A 13141-nucleotide genomic window follows, 5' to 3' on the forward strand; every position below is an offset into this window, starting at 1 on the left:
TGCTTTCGCTGATGTGCTTCCCCAAGCTTCACGGACGGTGTGAGGAGGGTCAATGTATGACTGAGATTATGAACCAGTGGAGTGGTGGTGCGGCGCAACAGTCATGGAGCCTCGAAGACACGAACACGCAAATCCGCAACAGTAGGTGAGTGGGTGAACGGGTCTGTTCGCTGAGTAAGAATTGAGTTTCCTTGACAATTCCCGACTCGTTCTTTATTCTCCTCCTTTGGTGGAATGAATGGAAAAACGAACCGACTGTATTGCTTGGAAACCACAGCTATATAGCTAGTCGAGAACAGCGTAGGGCTGCTTAGAGCTTCAGTACATGTTCATGGTCTTCATATACGTGGTTCAACACATATACATCGTTCGAATTGTGAGCACTGCGTTCAATCAAAGAACAGAAAATGCCAGCGCAAATACACGTTGCTTCAACGCTCAAAATACTGTACTATAGTTTAATTCTCACCCTACAAACTTGTAACAGAGGCCTTTTTTTATGCGTTATAAAATAGAGGAGGCGGTTTGGACCGGCGGTATGCAAAGGAGTATGTGTGGCGGAATGTTCAGAAAACAGCGTATATATGAAGTGGATATGAAAACCGCGTATATATAACAGAGGTTATGTAAAGCAGCTTTTTAAACCATAACATTTCTATAAAACAGCGTTTCTGTAAAGCGGTATTTAACACATAGTATTTCTATAAAACAGTGTTTTTGTAAAGCAGCATTTAACACAACATTTCTGTAAACCGCGTATTCAATGGACTCCACACTCACCAATAATGGCTCAGACTCCATGCAGTCAGCAACATGAGCCTCTCCAAGATGATATACAACATCATGCAATGGGGATAGTGGCAGCCTTTGAATTGCAGTTAACTCGTTCCACCTTAACTGTGACTCGCCCAGAAATTATGCAGCTCTCGTCCAGCATTACCAGTGAGGGATTTCGACCCTATTTCTCATTGGAATCATGCCCAACAATTAAAACTTCTCCCCGTATGTAGATTCAACCTCCCACAGTCACAAATTTCTCAAGATATGGCCCTCTGCAGAGAAGACACATTCAACAATCGAAGGAAGTGGCCACTACCCGAGTTAAATGAGTGATGTGATTTCCAGAACTCGCCCCAGCACCTTGAAATACGTTCAACCACCAGAAAGGTTAACCCGACTCCCTTGCTTGGTGCCTCCACGCAGTGATGGACCCAGCCCTTAAAATTTGTGGGAATCGTGCTGCATATTCTGACCTGTAGATTCAGTCACGCAAGCGTCTACACCGAATCATATATATATATATATAGATATATATATATATATATATATATATATATATATATATATATATATATATATATATATATATATATATATATATATATATATATATGTCAAAGAAGAGCACCAAGAGTACTATCACGGTTAGTCTCCACACCTCCACGCATATCAATTATTATAACCAAAATAACCACGCATACCAGTCTTCAAATACACCAATGCAACAAATCATACAGCGTATTCAACAAAATTAATATTATTCAACCAGAAAAGGGCGCAGAGGATTACTGATAGGCGCAACTCTCAACATTGCATAAGAATATGAACCTATTTTTTTTTTTTGTTTAGGAGTTCAATACGCAGGAGCAACGGAAAATATGGAGGCTTTTGGGCAGTGCCCTATCAAGCATCTCCCCTCAAGTCACACCATTTCCGTAGGCCCTCATTAAAAAACTATATGCCTATTAACAATAACTTAAGGCTGCTACTGTTCGAATATGAATCTACAAATTCACATCAGGTTCACCAAAGAATCAGATAGCCATGCGGACAGACTCAACAGAGCAGTGTTGTTTACACAGGATATCAGAAAAGGTCAGATAACTGATAGGCAGGTAATGGCAGCGTATTGTACGGAGCAGGATTTGTATGGAGCAGCGCTTTTAAATGGAGCGTTTATGGACAGAGAGTGCAGATAATGGAAGAGAATGAGGGCACAGGTACAGAGAGCGTAGGTAAGGTAGGCAGAACTCAGGTAATGTCAGACAGAGAGTCTTAAAATAGCCAGAGTCAGGTGCAGCGTATACAGTGCCAGAGGTCAAGCAGGTAGGAGAGGCAGCAGATTTCTGGAGCGTTACAGGTAATGGGCAGAACTGGCAAGTCTGCACACAGTAAAACACTTTATAAGGTGGCAATTCTGCTAAATTTTGATTAGGAGAAAGGCAGAACTGACATATATATAGAGACCACAAAACAAGTGGCTCAAATTGGAGCAGGACCAACAATCACCTACTCTGATACCATGTTAAACACACATGGGCAGCAAGAGAAAATATGAAAGATAAAACATGCAGTACATTTTTTATTAACAGGAGATATACATTTATAGTACATTGTTTGACCATTGGGTTTCACATCCCAAGGTCTCTTGGACTCCTTTTGTCCATTCGACTTCCACACTAACCCATTGAGGATTAGGTATCCAACAATTACCTTATTCCCTTGGGTACCTCCCTTTGTAGCCCATACCCCATATTATCCCCCCTAGGTATACTACATAATCAACATCAGGTGTCGCACAAGTTCCAGTTGGAAAACAAATTTTGGCTATATTTGCAGAAGGAGCACCTCACTAGACCCCACCTCAAGCTTCGCCCACTCTGATATGGGCCATACACCATCACCAAGGTTGTAGGGGACAATTCCTTCGAGCTCAGCATTCCACCCTTCCTTTATCTGCACCTAGTATTCAATGAAGACCACCTTCGGCCATACTTTCCACCATTGTTGGACACATCCAACATTGCAGAACAACTCACACCAATAGAGTTAAACAGAAACTGCATGGAATAGGACACAACTGATCAAATCATGGACATGTAAATCAAGAACACTCACCAACAAAGAATCCAGCTACATAGAGTTGTCAAATCAAGCGAATTCCTTCACTAGGGCAAGTGGTTCACCAAGGAATAGATTCAGCAAAAATTTCCTCACGTCATGGAGGCTCTACACGCAATGGGGACCCATTAGGGGATTTTTGAGGTCTGAAATGGGCCTCCTAAGAAAAATGTACAACCAAAATAAATTTTATAAAAACTAATAGGATTCAAGATGATGATGACAACCATGGGGGATGATTCACCATTTTTGGAGTAAAAAAGTACAAAGATTAAAAAATAATAAAACTACTTTTTCAACTCGTATTTTCAACTTATCTCCCTAAGTTTTTACTCAAATTTCGAGTAGGAGTAATTGTTGGATGCAAAATTTAATTCCTCATCCAAGGATTACCCATGTTGCATACTTTCAATGGACCCTACTACACAAAAAATGAGAAATACATGAAAAAACGTGTTTGCAATCACGTTTTTCATGTATTTCTCATTTTTCATGTAGTGGGGTCCATCAAAAGTATGAAACATGGGTACTCCTCGAATGAGGAATCAAATATTGCATCCAATGAGTGTTTCTGCTTGAATTTGAGTAAACCCATATGGAGATACGTTGAAAATATGAGTTGAAAAAATAGTTTTGTCTTTTTTCCCTCTAAAATTTAATGATGTAATCTATTCTTATTTTATTATTTCCACAATTATTTTATAATTTCCTTAGGAGGCCCATTTTAGACCTCAAAAATCCCCTAATTCATTTCCTCCATGTGGATAATTATGGCCACCTACCTATTCCACCTAGATCTCCAGTGACTTTCATCTATTTCCTTGTTTATTGCAGTATTTACTATTTTTAGCAGTTTTTCGGGTCACAAACTTCCAGAGCAGTTTTGACCCCCTAAACAACATTTCTTTGAGGTCCGGAGTAGGCTTCCAGCAATAATCCTACTGAAAGTCCTGTATTACTCAGAGAGATCTTTCCAACAAGGTATCGTACGCACCAAATAGAGATAATATGGCCAAGTTACGACCCAAGGAACTTGGTTTAGGGTTTTCCCTTGTTGTCCAAAAATAAATACGCCCTTCGGCCTCATTATAAAATTGTTCAAAGGCATGTAGATGCCACATCTCTTCTCAGAGATAAGGTACCATTTCCCGAGCTAATTTTATTTCCAGTCTGTTTGTAAGCATATTTCAGTATTTGATATTAATGAAATGAGGTGTTATTTCTATTGTATCTTTGTATTGGTTATTTTTGTAATTTGTTGCATTCCTATTTAATTTTGTATCAGTGGTATCAAAGTGGTCTTCTCTTTCTCTATTTTTCTTTCCATGTCCCCAACAAGGTCGAGATATAAGGAGTTAGGGCTCGAACTTGGTCAACCTTTGCAAGACCAGCCTTGAAATCTTGATGACCTCCAATGGAAGAAGAGAAGAAAGACAAGGGGGTAGGAGATCCTTTCAAAATCATGCTTGAAGAAGCCCTCGAGCAATAGATGAACTCGATGATGGAAAACTTTGCCTAGATAATTTAGCATCTACCCAAGGGCAACACATCTTCTTCCAACAGCTACTCTTGAAGCACCATACCCTTTAAGGTAGAAGTTAACTTTGACATCCCCATATTTGAAGGTGTTATGCTATTCAACAACCCCCCATTTATTAATAGTAGTAGTTAATATTACATTAATAAATAGGTACCATTTAAAAAATCCTTCCAAAAATAAACTTAGCATTTAGGCATTTTTATTATTTAATTTTGGAATAAAACAAGATATCAATCAAACCCCTTTTTGAAAAGAATTACTAAATGCTTTCCTTCCCGTGTATCGCATGATTAAGCATCATCAAAAACCTTGCTAACCCACCAAATCTAGTGAAAAATGATTAATAGAGGACTCCATGCTTTATACCTTGAAACTATTATATTTTTTTATATAAACTAGGTCCTAAAGGTTTTCTCATCAAAACCAAGTCTCGCGTCGTATATCACTATTTATGAAGAGCCCACCTTAAAATATTATCTCAAAACAAGGGAAATGTGAAACTACGATGGCATCATAACCTTTACCACATCGCATTTCGAGCATTTAAAAGAACACAACAAACTTACCATCAATTGATATTGCAAAATCTAATCAAGACCCAGACCCACTCCTTCAATACACTACGAACAAAAGTTTAGGTCCGCCACTTATTAAATAAGGTCTTTACATAGAAAAACCTAACAAGTAGCTATGTTTTGAGGCAATAAACGAGCAGCTCACATCTCGCATCTCACAAAAACGCAAGGGTAAGAAAAGCGAAAATGCATAATGTGATATTGCGATCTGTGATATTGCTTCTCAAATCGCAAAATCGCCATTAACGCAATTCAAAGGCTCACCACCCTAGAAGCTTTCTTCCCAACTTATGATGCAGACATTTATGAGCATTAAAGCTAAGAGATAACAAAGCATTAGTGGGAATTTAGTAAGAGTTAACTGCATTTATGTGTGAAAAGCCATTTAACGTGATATGATATCTTCTTACATGTGTTCGAATAAAACTCCTTTTATCACCTTTACAAGTTATCCACATTATTCCATTTTACGTTCATTGTCATCTTTGTGTATCTGATAGTTTTTGTTCTTCACTTTCAGGGAAAATCCACAGAGCAAATCGTTGGGAGCAATGGTGAAGAAAGGCAAGGTAGTCATCTTTGAGAAATAAGAAATGACTCCTCTATTTATGAATACTACATGCAACAGAGAGGGAGGAACCTCTACGTAGGAAGCCATGTATAATATACTAGAAGAAGAGCAACTAAGGACTCTGGAAACAAAGGTCATAGTTGACGGACGTGATTCCTTAGACACCTCCATGTTTGAGACAACATGCTCATTTTTGCATCGCATAGCTGCACGTCCAAAGATAATCCCTTATACAGACATGGTTAAATGGGTTATTGATGAAGCCGACATCTCAGACAGAGAATTCAAGACCAGAATCCAAGAGGTTATGGGATCTTTTACACCAGACAACTTGCGGCTTATGTACCACCTACTAGAGCCACAAGTCATCTACAACAAGCAATTCATAGAGAAGTTTGCCAAAGAGAACAAGGACCCAACAGACTGCACCTAGACTTGGTCAAATAATGAGGGCGAAATAAAAAAAAGACAAGAAAGGGATGTACACTACTACATCTATTTGTCCCCCTCATAGTTTTGCAGCGGCCATGCTGTGTAAACTATTTGGAAAACCTGATAGCACTAAATTTTCCCCAGAATGGCTACCATTAATAGATGCAGCCATAAACAAAACTATAATGAATTCGGAACAAATTTTGTCTGATAATTTAACAAGAACAATAATGGAGTATAGAGGGAAAAAGGGTTTACCCTCCATTTTTTATGAGTGCTTATGTAATGGATGCAATTTGTTTTGGTTCGAAATTTCCTGTCATGGGATGGAAGTGGACTGTCCAAAATCCACTTCCATTCACATATACCATAAAGACATGTGGGAATCTTAGTTTCAACCACATTTTTCCAAAAGTCGTCATGGAGTCATGCTCCCTATCCACAAACTGATTTATAACCAAGATGCACCCAGGTTTGCCAAATAAGCCGAGGTAGATATCCTACCAGTGGCCAAATGGTTTGGGGAGGAAACATTCACGTATATCAGGGTATTTGGAAACATTAATTCCCCCCATTTCCTCCCATACTATGTTTCGGACAAACTGATGGCTATAGAGATAACCTATCAAACAGCTAGTGAGGGAGGGATGAGCAAAACATTAAAGGAAGAAAAAACTGTCATTTGGCCTACATTCCCTTCACAATGTGGAGCATTTTCACTACATGACCTGGGGCATGCATTCAAAGAAGCAAATATTATGTTATCTCTACAATTACCTAAATTCCCATGAAGGAAATATGACCCATTCCGCACTGTCAAAGACTTTACCACCATGGTAAAAATAAAAGTATTCAATAATGAGGAAGATACATTTGATGATATCTTTTTATAGAAGAACACCTTCACAGAGGTGAAGCATATGGCACAATTACTTTTTGATCATGAAGATCTTGAAACCTTTTACGAGTACAGAGAAAGGAGGCTAACGAAGGTCCCATTGGACCAATTATTGATTGAACCAATAAGGGAGCCTACTCCTAGTGTAAGTCTAGAAGGAGATTCCAAAGAAAATTCTAAAACTGATTCTGGAGCAGAATCCCAAGAGAAATCTACCAGGGAGTTAGAGAAGTCATCACAAAATGGGAAAAGTAGAAGCAGGGAGTCGGAAAAAGATACAGCCCAATCTACAAAAAAGATAGTTGAGCAAACTTCAGCTAGCAAACAGGCTAAAATCCATTCCACCTCCACCCAGCCAATAAAACCCCTGGTGATTGATTTAGAGGAAGAATGGGACAACTTTAATAAAAGGCTCCATACATAGGAACAAATTCCAGAGTTGCAAACTCCACAACAAAAAACAACTCAAGAAATTACAGCAAAAGAGATTGTAAATACTCAAGAGGTAGAGCACATCCCTGTTACTCCCACCTCTGAAATTATTTTGAGAATTGAGGAGATTCCACCTCTAGATGTGTTTTATAGCCCACAACATAAATCAGTTGTTAAAAGACAAAGGAAGAAAAAGAAGTTGGATTCTACTGCTGTTACTACCCCTGACAATGAACCGATGGATGTTGTCTAGAAAGACTCACCCATCGACCCATCCATGAACCTTACTAGACTGTCACAGTTTGCAGGTGCCTATGCTACAACGACCATCGACAAAGCAACATAGGTGCAAATGTTGCTTAAGGAAAAAGAAGATAAAATTATGTCGCTTGAACAACAATTACAACAAGAAAAATCTGACCAGCAAGTAGAGACATAGTTAGCTAAGCTTCAACAAGAGTTCGAGCAGATGCAAATAAAACATCAAGCTAGCTTAGTAGAGAAGGAATCGCAAATACAAGCAATAACTAATCTACATAAGGATGATCCAAAAATTGATCAGTTTATTATTGAAGTGCTTGGCCTTAACTCCCAACTAATGCACCAAAAGGAACTATTATGCCAGAAGATTTCACAATGGAATTCTTATTGCGAAACAAGCGACAAATTGACGAGTCAAGTCGTAGAAATGAGACTTGAATATGATGAAATCTTGAAAAAAGTCTCTGACTTCATCACCTGGCAGAATTCAGAAGATGGGAGAAAGGTCGACCTACCTAAACTGGAAGAGTCACACAAAGAAATCTTATTTGCAAACTGGGATTCTTAGCTTAGAGAGGCAGAAAAGGAAACAACAGATGCGGTAGCAGCAGCAAACAGTGTTATCAAAAATATTAATGAAAATTTACATAGCGCCAACCTTGTGGCAGAGTCCATTCCAGGTTTTCTTCCTAATGTAAAACAACTTGAACTACAATGGAGGCAGGCAACAGAAGAAAAAGCAGAAGCAATTAGGCAAATGACCAGGTTAAACTGGGAAGCATATTGGTGACATTTAGTGAAACCTCACAGCCAGTGGATGACCCTGTGATGCCTAACCACTTCTACGGAGAAAATGGTTCCAGCATTGATCGACACCGTGTTCACTGGGTAGTTGAAAGCTGAAATCGGCCAATTGACACAACTCAAGCCCATGACGGACATTTGTGATCTAATAGATCAAATGCAGAAAGTCACCATGCTCACTTATATTTTTGTTTTATTTTGCATAATTTTAGGAATGTCATTTAAACCTCCTCAACTAATTTTGTAATAATCTATTTTTAGTTTTATAGTTTAGTATTTAAACCCCTCTCATGCACTTAGAGAGGGGTCCAGAAATTTTAGCAGAAACAGTCTTTAAAACATGCACTCCTGTCCCGTTGAGGAAGTTATAGTGAAATGAATGGAACAAGATTTATTTTATCTTATCTGGCATCTTCTAACGAAATTGCACTTTTGTACTCTTAGATGGTGTGGGATGGATTGAAAGTAGATCAATATTGCTGAAGCACATGAGTAGGACGTATTATAAATGTTATTTTTATCTCGTAATTCTCTTTTACTTATGTATTAAGCAATAATTTCTCTTCAAATTGTTTATGTATGAAAGTTTGAATCTTGGTTAGCATCATTTCACTTTTGTATGATGATGGCCTATATTTTATGCCGAATACATAAATAATTTCTTATGTGATATATCTTTCACAATCGTTTCAGCCAACTTTTTATATGAAACGATTATTGTTAGACGATTTCACTTCTTATTGCAATTGAATAATCTTTATTACCAATTGCTTTTGGACATTATTGTAGACCGCACACTTCAATTTATTCTCGGGTATAGTCATAATTAGATAATGTTTAAATTAGGATAAAATGCATGTGATTATTAGTTTAGATTAGATTACTTTTAGCTTAAACATTACTCCAAAATATCACATATCACCCCATCAACAATATTATAAATTAGATTGGGAAACTAGTCCCATTATCCCCAATTGGAGCCACTACACCAAATGGAAAAGGAGTTGCCAACCAAGGTCTGGACCAGGTGGTTTCCCCCCATGTTGAAGCAACGATTTTCGAGGCTTCATCATTTTGGTGCTAGAAGGAGGGCCTGACTATAAATGGAAAGTAATCCAAATCAACCGGCCATTCTAAGAGTAAAACTCCCTCACCATCACCTCCAACTTCTCAAAAGCATTATGAATCCCCTAATCGTAAGCGATAAGTTGCAAAGAAAATTATAGAACCGACTACTGAAATCCCAAAGAAGCCAGATAATTCTTCTTCTATTGAAGCCCCTGAAGTCCAATCTTTGATTCATAAAATACAAGGTATTTTGTTATCTCAAGAAGAATCTGAGTTATCCCAAGATAGCATTACCTCTCAGTTTACCCCATCTCAACGGCTAACTAGAGCACAGAGTGAAAAACTTGGAATCCCCCTATTCAAATTCCCTCTTCCAAGCCATAAGAAAGCTAAGAAAACACCATTTGAATCTCACAACAGGGTTCTTTCATCGACACAATCTTCATCTTCATTCATTCTGTCTATACCATCACAAGATCAATCATCTGCCTCGCCACTCCAGATCATGATTCACACAGGTACAAGAACTACATCCTCCTCTACCCAATCACCTTCAACCACTGCTACACCTTCTCCTACTCACATACCAGCAATGGCACAGATTCCTCCAAGGTCATGGACAAACCTAGGAGTTGTTAGGATGGCTAGGCCTTTACATCAATTTCCATCTCATCTAGAGAAATGGTTACCCAAATTCAATCCTAATAATGGCATACTTGCTGAGGAACATATAAACAATTTCATGTTGTCCATTAACTTGAATGAAGTAGTGGAAGAAGACGTAGTTGTAAGATTATTTCCATATACTTTACAAGGAGAAGCAGGATCTTGGTACTTCTCATTACCATCAGGTTTTATTAATAGTTGGGATGCTTTCCAAGAGTAGTTTTAAACTAAATTTGAAGATGATAGATCCACAGCTACCCTAATCAATGATCTCTCCAATTTGAAAGCTGAACCGAAAGAACCCATTAAAGACTTCAACTCTCGCTTCAATAAATTATTGAATAAGATACCAACGACGTCTAAGCCCAGCGATGAGGTCCAAAATGAGTGGTATATTTCTGCTCTACCTTCAAACACAGCTATTTTCGTTGATAGAGCTGCCAAACCGACTTTGGTAGAAAATATGAAAGAGGCAATAGCTATGGAAAAACGCATTCTAGCTGTAGAAAAGAAAAATGCATTAGAAGAATGAAAATCTAAGAAAGTGAATTTTAGGGATGACTCTAAGAATAAACCACCTAAAGATCCTTTTGATCTTGAAGGGTTACAAAAATTCCTCAAGACCATGTCTAACGAAATGGTTGATATCAAAAAACAGGTAGCAGAGACTTCCTCTAAGAAATATTTTAGACCATTTAAAAGGAATTCCCCTGTTGATCCTAAACCTCCAAATGTTATATCAAATGTTGAATCAAATGGAGAGGAGGATGAAGTTTCAACAAACGAAGAACAAACGGATGATGAAGAAGTGGCAGAGTTACAAGGAATGTGGGATTTTATCCTTCCCAATGAGGAAACTCAAGAAGCATTTCCTGTCGCTACCCGAAGTAAAAACCCTGTTGATTTGTCACAAAAAAATTCAAAGTAGAAGGCTACAATGCCACCTCCTAGGGACAAAACAACAAGTAATAAGTCTTCACCAAAATCCACTCAAACTACTCCTTCTCAATTGGATTCTTCACCTTCACCTAAAACTCTGATAGTTTCTGATGAAATGGAATATAATATTGTTGATGATATGAAGAAGACTAGGGCAAACATCACCTTTCATGAGCTTAGAAAATTGAAGCATCAGCAGAAGCTACTCCTTAAGGAACTCAAAGCAGTACCTACTACACTGCTTCCTGTCGCAGTAATTTCACAAGCCGCACAAGAAATGGGAAGGCACCCTAGCACCTCTTTAAACAAGATTGATCCAACCAACATCGCTCTAATTGGAAGAAGATATAAATCTCATACTCCTCCATTCCTCCTTACTTTTGAAGTCTTTAATAAGAATTTACACAACTTTTTAGTTGATTCAGGAGCTTCATCTAACATCTTACCTAGAACAGTGTGTGCAAAGTTGAATGTTCAACCTCAAAAATCTATTGTACGTATAGTACAATTAGATCTATCTCAAGTCGAAGTTTTTGGGGAACTTAATCAAGTAACCACTAGAATTTCATCAAATCCTAAAGTTTGTCAAGTCATTGACATACTTGTAGCTGATATTCCTGAGTTCTATGGCTTAATCCTTAGTAGAGACTGGTTAGAAAAACTTCATGGTTATTTTGCAACTGATTAGTCTCACATGTGGCTTCCCTATAATGGAAGGCCAAATCAAATAAGGGTTGATCGCGAGAAACATCAAAAGTACATAGTCACAGAGCTAGAAGGAGAAAATTAACCAGTCACATATATAACAATATCATCGAAAACTACTTGTAGAATCATTTCTAGGAAATTTCAACGCTTACACTTCACCTTTCTTAGACTCTGTTGTATCTCAAGTCAAAAAAATTTCCCAAACAGACACTTCTAAATGTGTAAATTTTGTAGATAAACCTGTAGTTAGCTATTTATTTTGGAAATTATTTTTTAACGGATCTAAATCTAATGATGGAGCAGGCGCAGGATGCATATTAGTTATCCTAGAGGAGGAAAAGGCTATGTTAGCTTGCAGACTTGAATTTGATTGCACAAACAACACTACTAAATATGAAACAATAGTTCAAGGTTTGTATAAAACAATTGACCTTAATATCAAACAACTCCAAGTATTTGGAGATTCAGAAATTGTAAAAAAGCAGGTGAGAAATACTATACACTATTTCTCAGGACATTTGAAACAATATCAGTCATTAATCCAAGACCTGAACTCTCATTTTACAATGTTTAATATTTCCCCTATTCCAAGAATCCAAAATGCTAGTGCCAATCTTCTAGCTAATGTCGCTTCCAAGCTTATTCCCCCAGAGGATTATAACCCTGATCAATTCTCCATTGAATTCATTTTTAGGCCTTCTATTCCCGATAATATCACCAACTGGAGAGTCTTTAATAACGATCTGGATATCATAAGCTTCCTGACTTCAGAAGGCTCTTATGATGACCAGATAGTTGATGAAGACCAACATGATAACCAACTTAAACAAGAAATAGTCAATAACGCTATACCAAAATCTGTAGTTAAGTTGGAAGATTTATATGACCTCAAAGACAAATTTAAACGACCCACCAATTCAAAACTTTAGAGTTCAACTCTGAGGTTTGAATTGATTAATCTTGGGACTGACCTAAAGCCTCAAAATATTAATCTAGGTCTTGGACTTATGTCAGATGAAAAATCAGCCTTTATAGGTTTGTTGAAGAGGTACAAGAATGTCTTCGCATGGAACTATGAAGATCTTAAGACATATGACACCTCTATTATTCAACATACTATTCCCATGACATCTGATGAAAGACCTATTCAACAGAAATTAAGGAAGATCCATCCTAATTTAGAAAGTCAGATTAAATCTGAATTGAATAAACTATTGAAAGCCAAGATTATTTTTCCTGTCAGACATTCCCGGTGGGTCTCCAATCTTGTCCCAGTCAGGAAAAAGAACGGTGATATTCGGATATGTATAGACTTCTGAAACCTCAATAAAGCTTGCCAAAAGGAC

The sequence above is a fragment of the Pinus tabuliformis genome, chromosome J (genome assembly GCF_031772625.1).
Source record: "Pinus tabuliformis cultivar Carrire ecotype Pingquan chromosome J, CPIR1, whole genome shotgun sequence".
Classification (NCBI taxonomy): domain Eukaryota; kingdom Viridiplantae; phylum Streptophyta; class Pinopsida; order Pinales; family Pinaceae; genus Pinus; species Pinus tabuliformis.